The sequence below is a fragment of the Protopterus annectens genome, chromosome 2.part2, assembly GCF_019279795.1.
Source record: "Protopterus annectens isolate FY-2018-M chromosome 2.part2, PAN1.0, whole genome shotgun sequence".
NCBI classification, from domain to species: domain Eukaryota; kingdom Metazoa; phylum Chordata; order Ceratodontiformes; family Protopteridae; genus Protopterus; species Protopterus annectens.
Genome location: NC_056730.1, coordinates 763,477,981 through 763,500,693, shown reverse-complemented (window position 1 = coordinate 763,500,693; position 22,713 = coordinate 763,477,981).

The window sequence follows — 22,713 nt, the reverse complement described above, 5'->3', positions numbered from 1 at the left end:
GTACATTCTTGCCCAACAAGGCCAGTTGTGAGGTGTGACCTTTTCATGTCTGTTGCTCCTCCTGCTTACACGATCATGTTATAGCACCTACATGGTTAGGTGCAGTTTGGCACTTGGAATATTTTTGCGATTCAGTAAATTTCCCCACAGCCTTAGTCCATATTCATTGCATTACCACAGAGCCTTTCCCCTTGACAACCACTGTTCCCTGGTATTGTTTTGATTCTGCATGCCATAGGCTATAATAGCAAAATGCAGATTTCCCTTAAAATTGAGTTTTCAAATTTTTTTTATTTTCGGCATGATCCCATTTGCACGCCGCTGCCCTTTGCTTAAATGGCTGAGATCAGTAAAACAAACTTTGATGTTTACAAAAATGAAACACTTTTCCATGCCAATGGCCATATATTTGGCCATTGGCATACCTAAAGATGATGATACATGCTTTTATTTCAGCTGTCATGCCTCCGATTTAATTTTTGCAGAAATGTATTCGGCTAGTAGTCGAATACATTTCTGCAACTAACACAATTCTTGCACGGATGCCTGCCTGCTTGCTGAATCACTAATTCAACTAATTTACATTGTTTTCACCAGCAAATGAGGTAAATAGCATTATGCAGTGGTGCCCTTGTAGGAATAGTGTAAGCAGGCTCGTGCACATCAGAACAGTAGTTTACTGGATTGCTCGGTGGCTATATTCCATGCAGGAGCGGCTACACTGTTCCTGCACAGAAAAAAAGCTTTTTGAATCCCAGGGTTTGTCTTTGTTTTGGACATGCTCAGTTGAGTCTAAAGCAGCTTTGCTTATGGGAAGTTTCTTTCAACTAAAGGAAGAATATAACTTCTCTAGCATAATGTTTACTCACTATGTCCCATGAATTCACCTCAAACATGTTTCAAAATGTAATAAAAAGAAACAAAAAACTAAGTAACTGCATTACAATTAATTGGCTCATGAAAGAGTTCATTTCAGAGAAAAAATATATCCCTGTGACAGGGCAGTTTTACATTTGCAAGTAGTAAGACTTGTTAAATACATATTAATTCCTATGCTGAACCATGGTTGAAAGGACGTAAAGAAAAGCACTGTACTACATTTAATGCATCCAATGGGTAACTAAACAAAAAACAAAAAAAACAAAAACAAAATTACCTTTTACATACCTATTTCCATGAACATTTTTGTGTAATAAGAAACCAGTTATCTATTTCCCCACACATCTAACATAATGGTGAAGCCATTTCTCTTTTGGTTTACTTTCAACTGTATATGGTGGTTTCTGGATTTTTTTTCCTGTTTTTAATTTTGAAACCCTAGAATTATTTTCCATTCTTCAGACTCATTCTGCTCTACAGCAGTACTAATCTGCTGATTGTAAATTATCAGAAAATATTTTAAACAATTATTTATAGGTTCATAAGCTCACATAAATCTATACTGGACTGTGTACAGAGAGAGGGCTATCAGTATGTCCTGAAAACTAACATTTGTGAGTCCCCTGATCCTTTTTATTCTGATTCTATAAGGTCTGTTAAGGAAGGTGATATCTTTAGACAAATACATGACAAAGGGGACATTATAGTCAATAATAGGTCTGATGACAGAAAATAAATGTGAAGTACTAAACTTGCCTGTATGTGTGTTTTTCTTTTTTACCTTGTATCTACTTTGTTGCTTTGATGATTTGATGGCAAGCATTCTCTTGGACTATGAATTTCTGTGGTTGTTGTTGTTGTCATTCAGCTTTTCCTGGTTAGGGGTCGTCACAGTGGAACTCTGGTCCACTAATGATTGGCAGTAGATTTTCACGAACGCCAAGGTGCCAGCTCGACGTTCAACCTTCAGCGAAGACACGCCCACTTATGCATGTCTTTCGAATGCCCACCCAACCGCGGGGATGACATGCAGACTCCACACAGAAGGCACTCTCCACACTCCAGCCGAGAATTGAATGGGAGAACCTCTTGCTGTGAGGCAACAAATTTCTGTGGTAACTGACTTATTTTAGTATGGTCTTGACTCCAGTTCCTAACTGTTATTTTATCTACTTTGGGCTTTATCATTTTTAAAATAAGTATTATTATTTCATCTCTGGTCTCTTCAACAAATAAGTTTTGTTAGTCTTGAGCTAGCAAACATCTCTTAATTTGGAGGCTCACCAGCCTCTTATTTCATGTCATCTCTTATTCAGTCTTTTTTTTTATATAACTGTTTTAGTGTGAAAGATTTATAATGCATTATTTTCCTTTGTAGATTCCCAATATATCTCATAGCTTTTATTATTTTATTATTTTAACACCATTGTAATGTAATTTCTCCATGTAATAATCATAGCTGGGTATATTTTTGCTTCTACCCCCATCTACAATAGTCAGTTTCTATGTTCCCTATTATTTGTTTTGTCCTGTAAAAGTCTTTTGAGCAATCAGTTACATATTTCAAGAAGTATTTTCCAAACAGAACACCTAAATGATGTGTGCCATTTTTTATTTTCTAGTCTGCTATTCTAGCTGAGGATATTGCCTATAATGTATGCCTGTATACTTTTCTACCACACCTGGGCACTTGACCCACTATATGCATCCTTTAATATGAAAATGTTAGTATTTTGATAAGTGTATTAACTCAAATGGTAACATTTTAAAAGCAGTCCTCAAATTCTTATGTTCAATTTCTTCTTATAATCCGGTTAACCTCAGATTGATTCTTCTGTAATTATTTTCGTAAAGCATCAGAATTAATATGATTCTCCAGGGTACATCTGTCCAAGTAGGTGTTTTTTTTCTCTCTGTCAGCCTGTCTGTCTCTCATTGTAATTCGGATTCCAGTTTTCCCATCCTGTCTAAAAATGTTTTCATTTCTTATTCCTCTACTGTCAATTTTTCTTGATGTTTTATTGTAGTGTTGTGGTATGTATTGACCTCCTTTACCACCACTGGAAGTCTGTCAAATTATAGTAGCATCTTATGTTCTGAAGAGGCTTTGCAGAATTTTTAAGTTAAATATTATTGATGTCACTTTCCATACTGTCTAAAAGGAATTTTCTTGTCTCTTTGATATAAGTTCCCTGGAAGTTTCCTCCGTCATCCAAGAGCTCTGAGTTTATGCTAACACCATCTTGCTGGACAGATCATTCACCATGGAATTACATTTAATTTAATGAAAATTGGTTTGTATCTTTACAGCATTTATTTCTTTAAATCCAAAGTTGTAATACATTCATTTCTTCAAAGCATTGCAGATTATAGATTTCCATGAATAAAGTAAGCATTTATAGTATCCAAAAGCTGAGTGTTCATTTGATGTATAAATTGCATTATGGTCAAGCTTGAATTGTGTTCTTTTATTCTTAGCAACAGTATATTGAAGGCTGTGAGAAAAAAACAAACTCTCCGTCTACTCTGCAAAAACAGTCTATATGCTTTTTGGCTTCATTAAGAAATCGAATTATACCAATTGTGTTACAATCATTCACCTACTAGGTAACACATGTCAAAAGACACACGTAGTGCATGTATATGGATAATCACCATGCTTTCATTCCAAAATCATACCAAACTGATGTTCTGTATGGAAACCATACAGTTAAACTCCTGCAATAAAATATGTAGCCATTTTATTAATCTGAATTTATGAGAGTTATAGCTCAAAATGTGTTATTAACTTGACTGTAGTATGGCTTTCTAGAAAGTGTTTTCTAGTGTGACAACTAAGTTAATTCAAATCACTACAGAGTTATAGATTTATATATTTAACCCTTCCGTTTAAATATCACTAACACTGTAAAAAGCTACCTGACTTAATATACCTGCACAAGCTTAGTTATTGTTGGTTTAGTTTACATGTTGCTATGAGCATAACTTTTTCAAAAGTTTGTTTTTAATATTCGTTTTTCGCTGAAATCTTAGTTTAACTCTGTTGTAGTGAAAGGACTGCAGTGATTATGCTGTGATATCACAAAAAGACAAACCAGCTAAGCTCTTGTTTTGTGCAATATCTGATCTTAGAAATTGTTACGTACCCCTGCTTCACTCTAGGTAGTTAAACCTGCCAGTACTGGCAATCAAAGTACAACTGCAAAATTTAAAACAGACTTCTTTTTGCCTGCTGCATGCACCAGTAATGGGTCCCTGACTTCCTCTTATAAACTTAAAAAGTTGCTAGAATAACAGGATTTGTGTTTGCCTGCATTTTCTGAAGGAGAATGAAGTCTGAAACTCAAATCTATGTCATTATTTAGTGAATTCAGTTCTCAGCTATTTGTCAGAAAACCACAGATTTTATGAGGAACATATCAAACATATGAGGCAAAAATCTGGACAGCTTAGAGGCATAGTGGAAACATAAAAGTCTATGTTAGAGTATCTTTCTGACAGTCCTAAGTGCCTTGTGCCTTTGAAATCCAGCAAAACACTTAGCACTTTTTTTTTTTATCTGTAACCAGTAATACATGGGGGAGATAAAGATCCATGCACTACAAACAATTATGATTGGGTCTCTGGTAATAACCTGCTTATTATGTGTTCTCAACAAGAATCTTCACTGTCAAGGTGAATTTGTTTGCATTCAAGTCTCAAACACATAAGCTGGTTATGACTGGAGGCCCAATCGTAACTCTTTATGTTATCAGTTGTTATTCTTTATTCTCATTTGGCCTGCGTAACGGCAGGAAATAATTCTTGGACAAGTGCAACAAGTTGATCAGCAATTGAAATGAGTATATAAATAAATAAATAAATATATAATCCCTCATATTGACTCTTACATATACAAGGAATAAGTAAAATGTTCCTAGTTCTGAAAACATACCTGCAGAAAAACACGGTCATCCCTACAGAATGGAGGATTACTAATTGTGACTCCCATTGATCAAGCCTAGTGATCAATACTAACTTGAAAAAAAAATGTTGTTTATTAGTAGAAATCATGTGTCTTAGTATTAAAGATTATTATTGCATATGTTCAAATTATTACATTTATTCTGTTTTTGTTTCTACATGCGCCCATAAATAAACAAGATGGAAGCAAGCTTCAAATATGGACTCTGAACTGGATTTAAAACAATGTGGGAAAAAAACTAACTCAATATTGTGCTAAATAAATTTAAAAATGAAAGCAGGCAAGTCTTTTCCTATAAGACAGCAAAAGCCTGCTGTCTGCTACAATGTACCACAGTGAGATTCTAATAATAAGAAAGTCAGATTGGGGTAATATGTCCAAAACCTCCAAATGCAAATATAGAAACCCATCATACAGGACTGGTAGAGCAGCAATGCTTACATCTGTGTCAAATGCTTATTTATTAAGTTACATTTACTTTCATTATATTCATTATATAGTACATTATATATAGCAGCTCTAAGGATGATTGTACACCGTCTTCGGGGGTGCTCAAATGTAATACTGATCTGGTGTTCCCTGACAATGTATTTATACTCTGCTCAGTCTTGCCCCCTTAAAGTATGTCATTAAATGCTAAGACAATAATATGTTACCAAAACATTTAATGCAAATGAGGATTGGCTGGTATGCAAGACATCTTACTACTGTCATTGGTGTTTTCATATAAATAGGATACATCAATCAGGCTTGTCTTGGACAGCCTGAAGATAGATGACACACAGACTACTAAATTATGCAAATATGACCTGCAACTGAGAATCACATAAAAGGTATGGGAATATGAATATTTAATATCACAAAAGTACACTATGGAAGATAGTCTTGTGATGTGTTTAAAACTGAAGGTTCCAGCTGAGGAGGCACAACATGGACTGAGCTCGGTGGAACAGGTCATAGCCAAGTAGTCTGCAGTCATATATTATATGAAATCTGCTAACTTACTATGGTGGTATGGAATGGTTAGACTGCTGCATGTGTTCATCTGTTTGACCATGCTGTAGGATACCTTGAATTTACAGTACAATAGCTTATCAGAGAGGTCTAGCCATGTGTTTTAATTATTATACATGCATTGTGTGCAAGTATACACATACACACACTTACACACATGCACTAGCAATCACAGGCACACATGCACACATACAATACACACATGCCCATAGACACACAGACAGGCGCATGCACACATATGCACACTTACATACATGCAAACACACACGTGCACACACACACACACACACACACACACACACACACACACACACACACACACACACACACACACACACACACACACACACACACACACACACACACACACACACACACTTGAATGTAGGTACACATGCACACACGTGCATATACACACTTAATTGTGCCCACATGCGCACACACACATACACAGACATACACATGCACTTACAAGCACACACATTCATGCAAACACAATATATACACAGGCACACAAACTCACATACACACACACCCATTTACACACATGCACGCAAAAGCACACACACATCCATACACTTAAGCACATCCAAGCACACACACACATACAAACAGGCATGTGTACGGGTCCACTTTCAAATCTCGAAATACTGAAATATCAAATTTCAGTATCTTGAGAGGAGAATATCTAAAGACGATTAAAACCAAAAATGAAAAAAAATGAATGTCACTATACTGAAAGTGCATACTACCGAATTTTCTGTATGCGACGCTCTGTTTTTTTAATAAACCATCCAACACACAAGCAAAAACACAACCTTCCTCCTTATACCATAACAAACCAACACAAGACACACACCAACAAAACCCAAGTAATCTAAGTATAAGCAGGGGGGCAAGCCCCCATGCACCCCCCCAAACCCCCACTACTTAAATATACCAACTCTGAGGTCACACTACCACAAATAACACAGCAAACCCATCGCTATGTGCCCTACACTGCCATCACACACTGCCAAATGTATACCCATGAAAACACACACATTACACATATACAAAAATCACCACATTCAATACTTCCACACACAAACTATTACCTACCTACCCCTACCTACTATTAAAGCTTCCCAAAAAATATAAAAACAACACATTCATATCCCAAACCCTAACACACTACAACTTTACCTGCACCTCCATACATAACCACATATCGACCACCATGTTTAAGTCCCAGAACACATTATACCTTAAAGTGATAGCACACCACACACAACAAAAAACACCATAACTACTCCAACTTCAACAACATAAGATTCGTTAATATGAAGTGTCAAAAAACTGCAGTTTTGGCATTCTCATCTACAGATACTTCAATTCGATATTGCAGTATTTTGAGATTTGAAAGTGGACCCCTGCATACACACAGGCACATGCATGCACAGGCATACATGTATCGCCACTTATACATATATGCATGTGCAGATGTGTAAGGGTATGTTTTTGTTGTTGATGGAGGTAACTATACTGACTGCACTACTGGACCTCATTTTATTCTGAGCTCCACTGGAACATGTTGAGCAGCACATACTTTGAATGGCAGTATAGCTCTACGTACAAGGAGCATGTGCCATACACTGCCGATTCTTACATATGCCTACAGATCCAAAAATAAAAAATGCATTTTATGCTGAATTGTTATATAATATAAAAAAATCTTATATTCTATTATATACCATATTTTGTTTGTGCTTGAATACCCTAAATTCCATCATGGCAAAAGGGTTTGCACAATTGAAGAAGAAAAACAAAAGTTTTGCTCATAATCTTAATTTAATACATATATTGTAATTCATTCTGCTGTTTAACTGCAGGAAGATATTTCATAAGGACCACGGCTACTTCTTCAACCTTTAGTTCACGATACTAGATGTTGCAAATGATTGGTGTTTTATTTTCAGAATATCAAATATTTAATACACAGTATTTTTTTGGGAATAAAAGATGCCATTCAAAGGTTAATTTATGGTCTTTTATAACAACCAAGAGCTGTGTGTTGTCAATATACACTTTCTGTACATTATGTTGATGTCAGTTATTACATGAACAAACTGTTTACTGTTCTCATACAGTGACACTGGGCTCTCAATAACTCCAGTCTAAATGCATTAACAATTGTGCAAATACATATTTGACTGCATCTAACCTTGCTAGTGGTAAAAGTATAATTAATCTTACAGTTTACATGCAGAAATGCAAACAGAAAGATTGAATGTGAAATACTTATCAGATGTTTAGTAGTGGTAATAGTAATGGTACCACAAAATATTCAAAACAGAATATAATACTCAAAAGGCAGATTGCAGTCTTTGTGTCAAATTTACAAAAAATGAGAAGAAATTCTTTTAAACTAGCGCATCCTTATATTTTACTGTAGCTTGTCAGTGTTTGTTCAACCTCTTCATTAAATGCATGTTCAGCTTTCTTTTTACAAATGGTCTTTTTATTTTATAATATGAAAATCTTTTCTGACTTACCTTTATTCTCTAAGTGAAGCAAAACACACATATTATTTTGAAGTTTTCTTCAGAAAAATATTATGCAGCCAAACAATATTCTGATATATATTTAAACCGGTTTGATTAGCACTAATGAAATTTACAAAACAGGTAATCAGAGCAAGAGATTTATGCAACATATATAGACTCATAAGTGCAGTTTCATTGCTCAAATGTTTATTTTGTTGAAGTGAATGTGATAAGTACATTTGCCGATTCATACTGAAGTGAACATTCAGGAATTGACTTAGAGTGAGACTGTCTGACAGTGAGGTTTAAGGAGTTTTCTCTTTTCTCACTGTTACATGATATTAAACTTTGGTATATATAAACTGCAGGGATATTTGGGGCACAACCTCCCCACACTGGGGACAGCAGTGTTTTTACTACAATTTTGCACTTTTAATGGGATTGCGACTTTTAATCATGCACTCAGAGGCATCTTCCACTATTACTGTATTTCATTAAATTACCCTATTTTGGCCTTGGAATGTTGAGTAATCACTGCATTTTTCAAGATGAGCTCAGAAAGTTTCAGCATTCTATGTAATAAATAATGGGCTTACATTACTGCACTACTCAAATTTTAAAGTAATTCTTAGCTACTGAGTGCATACTTGTCATGCAGCATTCTTGCCATTTAGAGCTTGTAACAGTTTTAAATATGCCTCAGATGAGGGGCTTTTAGCTAGAATGCTAACATTTCTGCACACTTTATCTTGTGTCTCAGAGGTATTAGGTAGCTAAATTAAATGAATTATGGTCAGTTGTGTATTCTGAACTTCTTTTCACTAGGGATAAACTTGATGCTGGTGAGCACAAAGCACATCTGACCATTAGTATCCATTCTGACACCACTCTTCATCTTACTAGAAAAAAGCCTACACTTCTTTTTCCCAAAGAGCTTAATTGAACCTATGCCACTGGAGGCTAGCCTAACCGCTTCACACATTACAGTTAAGACGTCTGCAAATCAGTTATCTTTACTAGTAACTTGCCACTTTAAAATATGTATAATTACTTGACAGTTGCTAAGTTCTGCTCTATTAAGCAATCATTGTTTAAATAGTTTACCGTCAGCTCTTCAGAAGATAATTTGTAAGCTGCACAAAATATGAAGAGCTGTACAATAATACCTTTAGGAGAATTTCCTGTACTTAAGATCATTTAGATTATGATTTAGAGACCTGCACATTAAAACACAGGATGAAAATTATAGGAAAGTATATATGCTTCTTATTAATAACAAGGAACAAAATGCTTGCCAGTATTTTTATGTCCAAGTAATTTAATTATATAGCCTTAAGTATTTACAAAATATAACTGACTTAAAAAAAAAATTGATGCAGTTCTTTCCTACTAGTGATTTTTAAGCAACAGTAATGAATATTTGTTTCACCAGGTCTATATTATAATCTCAAAGGTTTAAAACTTCGAATCACTAAAGATCAAACTTTAGTGATCGAAGTCTTAAACCATCAAATCCAAAAAAAAAAAAAAAAACTAAATTGAAAAAAAAATAGTGTGTAGGCAGGGGGGCAAGCCCCCCCTGCACCTCCCACATGGGGGGCTACACCTCCCACTCCCCCTACTTAAATAAACCAACTCCAAGAATACACTACATTGAAGTAAACGGAAATCTCCCCCTTGGAGGTTTTCCGTTTAAACGTTCGATGTAGTGCGCTTTTGGTATTCTCATGTCGACAATATCATAGTCGATATTGTCAGACTTTGAGATTTTAATATAGACCCTGTTACAGGGTCTATTTCATAACATTGAAGTTCTCTAACATTGAATGTTATAATATCGAACCCTAAACACTGAAGTGTGAAAACATCGAACAGTCAGAATAACGAATTTTTCCCAGGGAAAAATTTGCTATTCCAAGAAACATACACACAGCACAAACACACACAAAAAACAGCCATCCACACACATACACTTAAAATCCTACACCTAAACTAAACTTTACATACAGTACTAGCTATCCACTTACCTTAACCAAACCCTAACCCTAAGGTCCATCACTATCGCACACTCACCTCACCCATGCCCTAACCCTAACTCACCTAACCCACCCCCTAACCCTAACCTGCACACAATCACACACATACCTGACCCGCGCCCTAATCCTAACTCACCTAACCCACCCCTAACCCTAACCTACACACAATCGCACACTTACCTGAACCCGCACCCTAACACTGACGTGCACACAACCGCACACTTACCTGACCCGCTCCCTAACCCTAACTCACCTAACCCGCCCCCTAACCCTAACCTACACACAATCGCACACGTATCTGAACCCGACCCATAACGCTCCAACATATCAAACGCTGAAAATAGTGAAGCCACACCAACGGCCCACCGAAATCTTTCCCTGGGAAAGAATTTGGTGTCCTGCACCTTCTCTGTTTTCAGTATTCGATATTATAACATTTGATGTTAGAGAACTTCGATGTTATAATATAGACCCATTTCATCAAGTATCATACCATATAATGCAAACTATATACCCCTATAGAATCTATGAACAATTTAAATTATGTAATTTATCAGAAATCTCTTTCATCACTACATTTTCTACTATCAATGTCATCTATTAATTGATTAGGCTTATTCTAGGTGTTATCCTTACATTAATTTTAGTATTCTGGAGGTGTTGCACGCATGTCTCTCAATCTCTTCGAGCAAGAAATCTGGACAAAGCTACACATAATTGGTGGACAATGGCCCAAACATAGGAACTTTTTAAATATTGCCCTAACAAAGTTAGAAAGTTGATAAAATAACAGGTCTTGCATTAGCATGAATTTTCTGAAGGATATAAACTCTGAAAATCAAATGTCTGCCATTATTTTCTGACTTCAGTCCTCAATGATTTGCCAGTGATTAGCCAGAAAACTGCAATTTTATGACAAATGGACCAAAAATATGAGTCAAAAATCTAGACATTCTGTGAAAATCTGGTCAGTTGAGAGCTATGATTGCACACAATTATTTTCTCTATATTAATGGAAACTTTGTTTTTACAGATAGCCCTAACACTTTCAGAAACCCGAGAACAAATCTTATGCTTATATTTTTGTTTAGTATTTTCATTTTTTAACATGCAGAAGTTTGAAAAAAGGCAATTTTCTTCAGTGGCGTAAAACTCTTCTCCACCTTGTGGATAATATCAGTTGTTAGCAGTGTAACATTGTAATGCACTGACTCACTATCTGTAACGAACTTTACAACTAATAGGGAGTAAAATTACACTAGCCATCCAAGAATCATACTAGCAATAGGTATTAGGATAAAATCCAGGTTGCAAACTGAAGAATTTGATAGATAAATCAGATTTTCAGTCATTCTCTCTTTTTTTATATGTGAACTACAGCTAGTGGGCAATAAAGCTATGATCTCTTATGACGTGATGTTGATTCCTGGATGCAGCTAACGTACCTATAAATATGTTTAGAGATTTATCATCATTGACTGAAAATTCAAATGAAGAACTGCAGGTTAATTTACACAAGTACATGCTAAGCTGATATTGTTGTGTAACTGGGATAAATGTTATACTGTTTTGAAATCTAAGAACTTTATCTCACAATAATTCCAGAAATGCAGAGGCACCTGAAGTGACTGTGAAATAATAGTGATTAAAAAGATAGCACCTTCATAATACAGGACAAATATCATAGCAAAAGTCTCATTTATCATTATAGTCCACCATCTGTGCAAAGCACACAGTGACCCCATTATAGTTTATCCCATCATATCTCTGTGTGACAGCATCCCATGGCCAGGCATATTCATTTATTTAGCACAGTTGACAAGCATGATACTTATTTTATTTTGTCTTCCCATATACTCCATAGAGAAAATATTATATATATATATATATATATATATATATATATATATATATATATATATATATATATATATATATACATCTATATCACGTTATTGAAATCTTACTACATCGAATCACTAAAGGTCAACCTCTAGTGATCGATGTAGTCAAACACTGAATAACACTTAAAAAACAAAAAGCAAACAAAAATTAAAACTAACTTGCGTAGGCAGGGGGGAAAGCCCGCCTGCACACCCCCCTACTTAAATATTCCAACTCCAAGACTGTACTACATTGAGATAAACAGAAATCTCCCCCTACGGAGATTTCCATTTACCTGCACGATGTTCTGTGCTTTCGATGTCGTGGTGCCGACAATATCAGCTTCAATATTGTCGGCTTTCAACATCATGAAGTAGACCCTATATATATATATATATATATATATATATATATATATATATATATATATATATATTACAAGAATGTAAGCATGAGTAAATGACAAGCACATTTTCCTTTATTTCAACATGGAAACGACAAATGCAGCATAAAATGCAAGTGCACCAAATTTCTCTTGTCTACTTGTGCTGCTATCATCTTTAGGAAACTTTCACTCTTCACATCAGAGAAATTTTTTTCCTGCCTGTTTGAATTTTATTAAGCTATAAATGGTTGAGGTGTGTGACTGCAAAATTCACATCTGATTTTACAGGTTTCAAAATAAGACTTTTTCTGCTATTGAACTAAAAGCTTTGGAGAAAAAAAGCTACAGTTTACAATGTTTGTATTCATAACTACTTGATGGGAATTACAATTTAATGGCTGTTTTTCACTTTCAGTGTTACCTTCTAATTTCTTAGGCTTCTACGTGCTCTGCTTACAGTTATTTTAGTATACTGGAGGTGTTGCATTGAATGTTTTCCATATATCAATATAATCTCTTTCTCTAGTAGGCTAAACACTTTCAGAAACCTAAGACAGTCACATCTTCTAATTATTGCTCTAATTAATAAAAGATTCATATACAACAGATTTAAGGCACTTTCAGTGACACTGGTATAAAGGCTTTAGCAATGTTGCAAAGCTAATAGGGAATCTAGATGCAAAATGACAAAACCTACATTGCTTGTTGTTGTGTCTTTTGGTTTATCCTGGTTAGGGGTTGCCACAGCGGAACTCCGGTCCGCTTATGTTTGGTAGTGGATTTTTACGTGCAGCGTTACCAGCCCTAATGCACAACCTTCAACGAAGGTACGCCCATTCACGCATGCCTCCACACAGAAGACGCTCTAGCTGAGAATCGATCGTGACAACGTCTTGCTGTGAGGCGACAACGCTACTGCAGCACCACTAACTAATATTTAACATTGATTTTTCAAAGGAGTTAATAGCACTTCAGATGTTATTTGAATCGGATATTCGATCATGCTTATATCCCATAATCTATGCCGACTTTGCAAGACATTTCTATCCAATGTGAAAAGCTTGTTCACACTGGTTTAAAAAAAAGGACACAGGACCTTGCAATTGTAGAAATAATGTTTTCATCAAGAGAACTGAAAGATAAACAAAACCAACCCCTCAATAATCTGTATGGTACTGAATAAAACTGAAAGGTATTTAATCCATCCTTGCAACATATATTACATATATGTTACACATTTTCTTTGTGAAAAGTAAAAGTAAAGAAACCAATCCTGGTTGATAAAGATCAATAATAAAAAAGTGCTGAGCACTGCTACTGTAATTACAAATCACTGTTAAAATTAGTTTGGGAAAAGACTGTAATGACACAAGTTTAAGCCACTGTACAGGTTTTCTTTCATCAGTTATGCATAATATTCTGATTTATGACTGCTGTTCTTTACTTAATTATGTTTTAAAGTGCTCTGTGGTTTTTACAGACCATTGTAGTGTAGGCCATGACCTACTTTATTAGCTAAGGTTAGAGTAAGCGCCTATATAAAAAGCAAAATACTTTAGCAGTAACAAATGTCTGTGCAGAGTTCATTCCTTAATAACAAGCTATGGGATTTCTCACCTCCCTGACTTGAACTTTTGTAAGACATTATAGTCTTTGTACCAACTGTTAAGCTTAAATGGAAACAGCACTGGTAACATGTTCATTATCTTTTTTTTTGCACATAACTATGAAATAGAATTCTGAATGTAATTCTTTTGGCATGAGCATCTGGAGATATTTTCCATTAAAGGTGTCAGATTTTCTTAGGAACTTTCATTGCTGCATAATCCCACTGAAAAATGGTTTGCTTCATACACCTGTGCATCAGTTTCAAGGTTCCGATCCTAAATTTGTTTGATGTTTGAAATGTTACCATACTGTTACCAAAGCTGATTATAACAACTCATCTTATGCAGTATTGCTAATATCTCACTTAGTTCAGCCTGATAGTTATTACAAACATCATAGCCAATCTTACAATAATGACATTCTTATGGGAAGTATTGGCTCCAGATTATTAACTCACAGTAAGGCATCTACCTACTGAATGTATAGGCCATGCTTAGAATTGTCAGACCTTGCTTCCTATTATTAACATAGCTGTGTTTCCTGACATCACTCAGCCATTTCATAGCTGCCTTCATTGCTTGACTAGGGAGTGTCTTTAGCTGTGCCCTCTGGATTTCTGGTCATCTAGTACAACTGGTCATAGTTTGCTGTTGTTGCACGACCACAATAGGTGCATTATGCAGTTATCTAACCTGAATACTTCCTTAAAGCTCCACTTCCTTTTACCTAATATAATCTGCTGAAGTATATGCACTGTGTCCTTCAACCCCTCCCCCAACTTTGCTCAAGTCTTCATTGACTGATTCACCTTATCAGTCTTCAGTCGTTAGTAGCTGCTCTCTGACTACTAGTCTGCTGGAAGTTGGTGCTGCTGTTTACTCCTTCTCAATCAATTTTCTGTGACTATTTCTATTTTCATATCGTATTCTTTATTATAGTATGACACATCCTAACTTTGCACCTATTACTCAGTTTTCTCCTGTTTTCTGATGAGGAAATGGCTTTTTTACTTAGTTTTGAACTAATTTCTCACTGGTAAATGAAAGTAAATAGTTGAACATCCATAGCCTCTGCATCTTTTACATTGTACTTTCAATAAACCTGCCATCCGAGTCTCATTTGACCATAATTTTCACACATTATCCAAAGCTGATCCATTTATTGTATAAGTGTTATTGGTGGACATTGCAGTTTTTTGTGGTGTTTCCATAAAAAAATGTTTAAGTGTTAGCTTTGAATGGCATTGACTCCTATTGCACTAATTTGTTTACCAGCTTATGGCTCTAATTTTCTAAATACTTTACACAATTTAATACTTTTCTCTGTATCCATTAGGTGAGATGCACCTGAAGTCCCTGTTTCCTAAGAGATTAGTCACAGTCATGGCTATAATACCTGTCCTCCACATTGTGGTATGTATCAGGTAGTAGTGGAAATGAGTACGTTTTGCCAATATACCTAACTTTGACTTGGGAGGATCCAAGCTTGATGCTGAACAGTAGTGCCTTTATTTTTTTACATGAAAGTCAAAGACTTCTTAAATAAATAAGGATCGACTTCATTCTAAGAACTTTGTTTTACAAAATTCTTATTAAAGTATGTGGCTGGCGACATTGACTTTTTAGATTATGCTGAATGCTTAACAAAGTTAAGGTGGGGGTTGGTGAGACTGTGACTTTTTATTAAATTTGACAGAATCAGTCAATAAAAATGAGCACATGACTTTTCTTCCATGAAGTAACTGTTTAAAACATCTTCAACAAGTTGTTACTCGCAACAACTATCATTGCAAATGGGCAAGTTTTGTATCAAAATAATTTTATTTTATGGGAAGTCTTTGCTACATCTATGATGTAGTGACTGATATAAAGTAAGAATGGCATTTACACATGTGCCTTCTAAAGATTCAGATTGCATGTTTACTTAAAACAATATTTTTTTACAGCTGAAAATGTAATTTTGGTTAAATAATGAAGCTTGATCTGTGTTTTGAAATCCATGGGTGACTATGATTTCTCAGACTTTTTAAGAGCCCATATCTCATACTACTTCATAGATTTTCTTAGATATACAGAAATTAGATGATGTATTGGTATATTATATGTGTTTTAGTAACTACATATATATTTTGGTGATCTGAGACATAAACCTCAAGATAAAGATGTTTGAAAATATTTTGGTTTTAATCCAATAGTTGCAGATATCTAGGTATAGTGTGATTGGTTACAGTTTTTTACTAAATATGCAAGATTTCATTTATATGACATGATTTTTTACTATTTTATATATATATATATATATATATATATATATATAATTTTTGACTCATAGACTAACTTTCCATATGTGACAATATCTGCTACTATGTATTTATGCAAAGCCATTAATATGATCATTAATTAAATAAATGTTCCTCAGTTAGCAAATCTATTAGATAACTGGAGCTATGTTGCTAAAATTCTGCATTACCACATTTATCGAAACAATGGCCATTAGTGGGGAAGAGAAGACTAAAGACTAAATAAGAACATAGACAGAAGGAAAGAAGAAGCTGAGTAAAAGGAAAGTCTGTTTTGGGAAAAGGAAGGAACTAGCTTCCATTTATTGAAATAAGTACATCTAAATCTCTGCTCTAAACATACAGGCTCTTTATAAGATTTAGTTAAATGGCACATTCATTTAATTTAAAAAAGTGAATAAAGAAGTTCAAAATGAAATAAAAGTTATTTTTTTCTTTTTCTTTCTTTCTTCTCATTGTTAACACTACTATTCCAAATACGCTATAATTGATGTCAAAAATTTTTGAAAGGTGTAAGAAAAACTTTTCCTTCATGTATTTCACTTTTAATTTTCTGAGAATGACTCATTTAGTGTTAAAGCTCAGCCAACAAGATGATAAAATAAAGTGAAAGACAGGTTATTAGAGTTGCCACTTCCCATTATTTCACAATTAAAAAATATAATATTGTGATGATGCAAATACACTGTGAGAATTATTAAGTTATATTGATGGCACAAATAAACACGCCCACACACACACACACACACACACACACACACACACACACATATCTATCTATACACACACACACACACACACACACACACACACACACACACACACACACACACACACACACACACACACACACACACACACACACACACACATATGCATGCATGTATGTATATATGCATGTATGTGTGAGAGACAGAGAATTTCAGAAAACAAGAAAATTCAAAATATGATAGGGAGAAAGTGTGTTTAAAAGGGCAAAAAAGAAAAAAATTAAATTAATCATTTTTTATTTCTTATTTCTAATTCTTTTTTTTTTTCATTTTCTAATGTCTTATTTTCCTCTGTGGAGAAATCGGCTTTAGGTTTCTATCCAATTTTCAGTCTGAATATATCAGTTAAGATAGGTAGCAGAATGTATCTGTCTATGTGTGTACATATCTTCTTATTTTGTCCTTAGCTCGTGGCCAGAGGAGGTGGTTAACCCTATAGTTGATATGCTGCTGTAGGTGCTGTTGGATTCTGGACTTCCTTATTGATGCCTTTCCATGCTGTTCCATCCATGGCAATGTTTCTGGCTTCCTGTAGGTCAAGTCACCAGCTTCTCAGGTCCTCTTCAACCTGTTTACCCCACATGTTCTTTGATGCAGATTTGTGAACTCTCCAATTCATGGGTCACTCTCTGTATAATAGTCAGTATGGCAAGCAGTGGGTGTCCATCCCACACATGTGTCCAAATGAGCACAGCCTCCTGTTCTGGATCTGTTTGTTGATCATTGGCTGTTGATCACATCTGGTCTGGATGCTCTTGTTTCTAATGTGGTTATGAAGTGAAAGTCCCAAGATTTAGTGCAGACATCACATTTGGACAACCTCAAGCTTGTTCAGGTCTGGCTTGAGCAACATCCATGTTTCTGATCCATAAGGGAGAAATGGCAAGATCTGTGCCTGTAAAAGGTGAAACTTGGTGGTAATAGAGATGTTTGTCCTCTTCCATACACATCACTTGAGTGAGGCAATGCTGCAGTGGCTTGTCCAGTCCTACTGTGGACTTCAGCTGTTGACTCCACCTTCTTTTACTGGAACAGTGAACACAGATGCTTGAATTCTTACATTTGCTTGAGCTGAACTCCTCTGAAGTGGTCGGTGGCTTGTGACCCAATGGTTGCCATCACTTTAGTCTTGTCCATGATATCTGTGGCATAAGCATCACTTGTATGTGAAAATGCAGCTGTCATCTGTGAAAATCAAGTTAGACACAGAATGAGCTTCATTGTACTGGACTCTGTCTTGCCTTCAAATACTCCTCATAAAGGCACCCACCACTATGCTGAACAGCAGTGGCAAGACCACATCCCTTTTGACAGACACTAGTTTGGATGGTAAGCTCTTTATACAGTTAATTCCAAATGTGCACCTACTGGATGAACCATTGTACAACATTTGAAGGAGTCTGATGATTTTCTTTGGCATGTGCTCAGTCTCCAATGTCTTCCACAGGGCAGGCCAGTGGATATAGTCAAATGTGGACTTGAAATCAAGAAAGATGATAACTGTACATTGTCCACACTGGATTATTTCCTCCATTAGCTGATGGATGGTGAAGATTTGAACACAGCATCCTCTGTTCAGTCTGAATCCAGTCTGTTCTTCCCTGCTGGTTTGCTCATGGTATTTCTGCAGCCTGTGTTATATGATCTGCATAAAGACTTTGCTAACAATGGAGAGCAGGCTGATGCAGTGGTAATTCTTGCCTTCCCTGTTGCCCACCCTTCTTGTGGATGAATACAATGATGGCCTTCTTCCATGCAGACGGTATATGGTCTGTAACCCATAGCAGCTTAATCAGTTAGTGTAGTCAGTGCAGCAGGATATTACTTCTAGCCTTGATTGCTTCCACAGTGGCCTGATCTATTCCTGGTGCCTTGTCATTTCTGAGAATTCTGATAGCTGAACTCACCTCTTTGATTGTTGGCTTTGCATTAGTCTTTGGGGCCTTAGGGAGATCAAAATGTGGCAGATTGACCATTGTTCCATGAGGTGTTTCATGGTTGTAAAGCTCTTGAAAGAATTCCTTCCAATATTTCAGGCATTCACAAGGTGAGTGCACAAATGTCCCGACTGCTTTTTTGATGTTGTTGCTGGTGGGTTTTGGTCTTCCCACTTAATCATTTGTGGGGGCAGTACATGGTACAGTACTTGTTTGTAGATGCCACCTCTTCAAGGTCAGCTGACACTTGGCTCCAATACACTTCCCTTTCTGCTTTCAGCCTCTGGTGAAGTTCTTGATTGAGCTGACAGTATCATTCATAGTTGATCTGTTTCACTTGCTTCAATTATGCTACAAGATCCAGGCGCTCATCAAATATCCATGATTGTGTTCGGCAGCAGATGGGTGGACATAGTGATTTGGCACATTCCGTGATGGAGTTTGATATCTGCTTTTCTGCCTCATCCACATCCTCCATTTGGGCCAGTGCTGTGAACTGGTTTGACAGTGTGATTTGGAATTCCTGTTTGCGGCCAGGTGCTATCAATTGCTTCCAGTCCAGTTTTGCTGGGGAAGGTGACTTGCGCTTTGCACTGCGGCATTGACAAGGTAATGATTGCAAGTAACAGTCAGGTCCTCACATAGCATGGGCATCCTTGAGCAATGATTGGAAGTGGGAGTTAACCATGATGTAGTTTAATATGGCCAAGTTCTCGCCAGATGGGTTTTGCCATGTTAGCTGGTGTTTGCGGGGATGCTGGTAATGACTATTTCCCAGAATGAGATTGATGCAGCAAAGAAGAGAAGGTGCAGGCCATTGTAATTCTTGTTCCTATGGCCAAATCTACCCATTGCTCCTTCCCATTCAGACCTGTTCTCGCCAATGTGGGCTTTAAAGTCTCTTGCCAAGATGATCATCTCAGTCTGTGGGATCAAATCCAGCATGTATTGGAGCTGGTTTTATAAGTTATCCTTGGCTGGGTCTGGACTCATCTTGGTTGGTTTGTAGATGAACATAATGTGGTTCTTGATGGTACCATTGACAGTGAGTGCTGTCAGGCAGTCCAATATTGCTTGGAAGGTGATTATGCTTCTTGCAGCCCAGCTATCCACCATAAACCTAATGCCAGCTTCCTGCTTTTCGTGGCCAGGGTAGTAGAGCATCATTGTTTCATTGACTGTAGATGGTTGGATGGTGAATATTCCAGATCCAGTGAGTCACAACTTCAACTCTGCAATGATCGATATTTTCCATTTCATGAGTTCCTTGGCAATGATTTCCTTTTGGTCAATGTGATGGATGGTTTGAACATTCCACATGGTGATACAGGTTTCTATCTTTGGTGTAATGAATTTTCTTCAGCCAGTAACCCACTTCTCACCAACACCTTGGGTCCCCAGTGTTGGCACATCAGCTGCCCTGGATGTGGTAACATGAGCAAATAAGTTTGTTTGTTTGAATTTCCATGCAGTTTCCTGCCTGATTTCCCTGGTTTCACAGTTCCAGTCATCCTGGTGGAGTGTGTGTGTGCATTTGTGTTGTGTGTGTGTGTGTGTGTGTGTGTGTGTGTGTGTGTGTGTGTGTGTGTGTGTGTGTGTGTGTGTGTGTGTGTGTGTGTCCAATTTATAACAGGGTGAATGTAATTTATCTATAATTGGTCACTGTGGTCTGCGTGGGATCTTAACAGCTGTCTTAAGAAAGAGATTACAGCTTCTTGCATTTTGAATCTGGAGTTTCTTCCAATGCATCCCCATGCCCTACATGACTCAGTTGCTGCTTTTTTGTATTGCTTATCTACCTAAATATATCATCTGATATGACTTCTCATGTCCTTTCTACAATTTTACTTTGCTAGTTTTACTCCTTTCATTTCAAATCTTTATTCCTGTTTTGGCTTGTAGCTTCAGAGGTGCACAATTTCATGTTTTTTGCTTTGAATCTATGCTGTCATGACCTAGAACAGGGGGTCATACTGAAATCATACAAGACCCAATGCAACCATTGTCTCTGGAGGAAAAGTCACATCCTTAATGCATGATACATGTCATAGTTTGGGGGTTCATAAACTTATAGCCTAGGGATTACAGTGTCTTGATTATGACATTTTAAAATGCTAGTTTCCTCCTTCAGTACCACCAGACATGTTTTATATATTTATATTATGCTTGCGTTTGTTAAGCTGAGTACCAGATTTCTTGTTTGTCCATTTTCTGTTCTTCACTTATACCAGTGCCATGAACGTCAGCTCATTTACACTGTACACTACAGTGCTATTCTTTTTTTATTAGGCTTTATATTACTAATGACATATAGAAGTTCACAACACAATTGTTGCAAATGTACATTTGTCTGTTTAACTTAAGGATCACACATGGACCTCCTGTTTACATTGTCTAGTATCCTCTGTATGCCAGCATATTCACCAGCCAGACTTCTTTTAATAAACTTTAAAATTCTTTAGTGCAAGTTTATTTCAGTGCAGTCACAGACTGATTAGTAAGATGGTCCTTTTCCTATTTTAGTTCTGCATCCTGAATGCAGGGACAAACAACAGCAGTGCTAGTGACTTTACCACTGTACTGATAACAGAATTCTGTAAGCTGCTCTCTCACTCATTTAATACAGTAATTTGTCTGAACTAATGACAAAGAGGAAATCAGAACAATCAGAAGACAGGGTAAAGCAGATGCTATGACTGAGGTGCTTACTATGAATAAACTGCCCATCTTTGGGAGTATCAGTAAAATCTTATGAAGAACATAAATGACATGCTCAAGCTCTGCATCTACCTCTGGGCCCAGTAGTTTGAGACAACCGACCTTAGCCAGTTCCTTAGTCTTGCAAATTGATTTTTTTCATTAGGTTTACATTGTTTTATCTGTCAGCCATCTTGCATATCTTTGTGCAGTCAGCAGAAAGGCATACTTCTTCAAGACCTTATAGATTATCACATAACTAATATGTGAAAGGGGTTGGACATCAGTGTTAAAACTCCTTTTGTTTGGGTAAATTCCATTTACTATTAATCTTTTTTGCAGTTTTGTCTATCATGTGACTTACCCATGTTATCACCATATCTATAAGTAGAAGGGCACATCAGCCTTCTCTTTCTTATCTACAGGTGTGGTAATCCTGTCAAAGAACACCTTATAATGTGCCTATTAACATTTTATGGTGCTGTGTTCTTATATTAACCAATTTACTGACATGTCTCCTGGCTTGACAACATGTTTTCAATGATCTTCAGATGCAAAACGTATTATGCCTTTTGCATATACAAATTGTAAAAAAAAAAAAAAAACAGCTTTATAGTTCCACTGGCTTATGAATGAAAAGAAAAATAATCCACTTAAATTTCCTGCTGTATTTTACTTTATGTGTCACTAATTTGTTAACCAGGTAAACTCATTA